Source organism: Rhinopithecus roxellana, chromosome 9 (genome assembly GCF_007565055.1).
Source record: "Rhinopithecus roxellana isolate Shanxi Qingling chromosome 9, ASM756505v1, whole genome shotgun sequence".
NCBI classification, from domain to species: Eukaryota; Metazoa; Chordata; class Mammalia; order Primates; family Cercopithecidae; genus Rhinopithecus; species Rhinopithecus roxellana.
The window spans coordinates 63837990-63841158 of record NC_044557.1 but is presented as its reverse complement, the minus strand read 5'-3'; the positions used below and the strand labels follow the sequence as shown (position 1 = coordinate 63841158).

Genomic DNA, 3169 nt, shown 5'->3' with positions numbered 1-3169 from the left:
GGGTCTCCTTCAAGCAGTGACTTAAATTTCTAGGCTCCTTCTATCTGTGAGGTCACCATCCTAAAACCATGACCTTTGGGTCACTGTGGAAGGGGAAGGAAATTGAGGCAATCGCACAGTGGTGGAAGGGGGAAGGGAATGGAAATAGTATATATTATTCCACATTCTATTGTCTGGGATTCAGTGACATTCCCCAACACAGTTGCAGAAGAGGCTGGGAAATGTAGAAATCTGGTATACCTAAGGAAAATGAAATGGAGTTTGGTGAACACATAGCATTGTCTCTGCCTCAGTGGAAAGGCAACTTCTTGGACAGAAAAGTGAAGAGGTACAAACTACAACTATGTTGTGACTAGCTACAGTTTCATACAAAATGTAAAATGTCCCTAATTCAGTATGTACTCTCCCTCTTCTACATAAGGGATTATTAGGGCTTAGCAGCTTCCAGATTGCAGTAGATCTAGTCTTAGAGCCAGTGGTCAAAGGAGAATGGGATTACTAAATTGTCTTCATAGTCCAATAATTGAATGGCACCCAGGTACTACTTCTATGGATTCTTAATGTTTTACCCTTATCTTCAAGAATTCGTAGATCATCTTCCTGTATCCTCAGTGCATGTTAAGATTACTAAACTTGGCCAAGCACGGTGGCTCATGTCTATAATCCCAGCACTTTGGGAGGCCAAGGTGGGTGGATCACTTGAGGCCAGAAGTTCAAGACCAGCTTTGCCAAAATGGTGAAACTCCATCTCTATTAGAAGACCCAATCCAAAAAAATATTTGCTGGACCTGGTGACTCCCACCTGTAATCCCAGCTACTCGGGAGGTCAAGGCATAAGAATCACTTCAGGGGCTGGAGCGATGGCCTGGGTCTGGAGCCCGCCGTGTCCCCAAGGCCCAGACAGCGGGCCAGAGGTCTAGCAGGCACGGTACTGGCTTCTCTCAGGCCGACCCTTTGAGCCGGGCTCCGGATATTCCTCGGCCTCGGGCCTCCTTCACGTTCAGGATGGAGGCCAGAGAACGGTGATCATCACACACCCCATCCGGCTTCCTGGGCCGGGCATTTCCTCTGCGGCCAAGCAGTGTTAGGATTGTAGCTGCTGGGAGTCCCCTCCTGCCACCACCTGTCCTGCCAGGAAGGGACTGACGCGTTCCCACGTTCTTGCTCTGCACCTCCCCACTCTCTTCCCATTCAAGAACAAGTTTCTCTTCCTTCCCCATTGGAAATCCTCCCCCGGAGGTCCAAAACACCTATTTTAAGGGTGTCCTTCCTCAGCTCCTGGAGCACCCTTAGAAGTATTGCCTACTTATCCGGGCTGAGAATCCTTCATTTTTGAGTTGGCTTTGTTTCCACACTTTGGAAGATAAAAGTCCCTTTCCACCCTCTACTAACACTCTGTGCCCAAGGCCTTATCCTTTGGAGTCACCAGCTCCTTGGCCATTTCTATGTGATTTCCCCCACCCATCTGAGTTCCAGTTTCCTCTGGGCTCCAATCTCCAGTCCCTGGAGGATCTGGTCAGTCCCACCCCTAGGTGGGAGTGACTAGGGGGCTCTGGCCCAGGATCCCCAACCCTGGAAGGCAGCTCCAAGGCAGGAAGAGAATTGGGCATTGGGTGGGAACCTGGCAGCTTAGGAGTCAGGGCTCCACTCACCCCACACGAAAAGATGAAAAAGCGCAAAGAGCTCAATGCATTGATTGGTTTGGCTGGGGACAGCCGGAGAAAGAAGCCCAAGAAAGGCCCAAGCAGTCACCGCCTGCTTCGCACTGAGCCTCCTAACTTAGACTCTGAGTCCAGCTCCGAAGAGGAAGAGGAATTTGGTGTGTTTGGAAATCGCTCTCGCTTTGCCAAGGGAGACTATTTATGATGCTGCAAGATCTGTTATCCGCTCTGTGGTTTTGTCATCCTTGCTGCCTGTGTTGTGGCCTGTGTTGGCTCGGTGTGGATGCAGGTTGCTCTCAAGGAGGATCTGGAAGCCCTCAAGGAAAAATTTCGAACAATGGAGTCTAATCAGAAAAGCTCATTCCAAGAAATCCCCAAACTTAGTGAAGAACTACTCAGCAAGCAAAAACAACTTGAGAAGATTGAATCTGGAGAGATGGGTTTGAACAAAGTCTGGATAAACATCACAGAAAAGAATAAGCAGATTTCTCTGTTGACTTCTGCAGTGAACTACCTCAAAGCCAATATTAAGTCAGCTGCAGACTTGATTAGCCTGCCTACCACTGTAGAGGGACTTCAGAAGAGCATAGCTTCCATTGGCAATACTTTAAACAGTGTCCATCTTGCTTTGGAAGCACTACAGAAAACTGTGGGTGAACACAAGAAAACGATGGAATTACTGCAGAGTGATATGAATCAGCACTTCTTGAAGGAGACTCCTGGAAGCAACCAGATCATTCCATCACCTTCAACCACATCAGAACTTGACAATAAAACCCATAGTGAGAATTTGAAACAGATGAGTGATAGATCTGCCACTCTGAAAAGAGCGTCTTTGGATCAAGTCACCAACAAAACAGATACGGCAAAAATCCAAAGCATAAAGAAAGAAGATAGTTCAAATTCTGAGGTATCCAAGCTAAGAGAGAAACTCCAGCTGATCAGTGCTCGTACAAACAAACCTGAGAGCAACAGGCCTCCAGCAACCGCCGATGAAGAGCAAGTACAGAGTTTCACATCAAAGCCATCAGCATTGGCAAAATTTTCACAGTTTCTTGGAGATCCAGTTGACAAAGCTGCCCAACTAAAACCTGTGTCTCTCCTAGGAGTTTCTAGCGTTGAAGATCTTCAGGATTTATTCCACAAGACTGGCCAGGACGTGGATGGGAAGCTGACCTACCAGGAAATCTGGACCTCCCTAGGTTCTGCTATGCCAGAACCAGAGAGCTTGAGAGCATTTGATTCTGTTGGAGATGGTAGATACTCATTCCTGGAGCTAAGGGTAGCTTTAGGTATCTAGCCTCATCAGGCATATTTTAGAAATGGACTGCCTGATATCTACTTACCTAACAACAAAACAACCCTTACTTACCCATCAGTCCTCTAGTCCTCCAAACTACTGTAGCAGATACTTTGCCACCTTTTAACTTGTTTGAAGAAGCTATATAAAAGTTTTTTTTTAAAGAAAAAAAAAAAAGAATCACTTGAACTCGGGAGGCGAAGATTGC

General features: G+C 46.9%; 1 pseudogene across 1 annotated transcript; it reads left to right on the top strand.

The window, feature by feature from the left end:
• The first annotated feature begins 1649 nt into the window (after positions 1-1649).
• On the top strand, positions 1650-2961 carry LOC104679875 (annotated as a pseudogene). The gene has a single exon (XR_004059308.1). The product of XR_004059308.1 is annotated as an EF-hand calcium-binding domain-containing protein 14 pseudogene (transcript).
• The last annotated feature ends 208 nt before the right edge of the window (positions 2962-3169 follow it).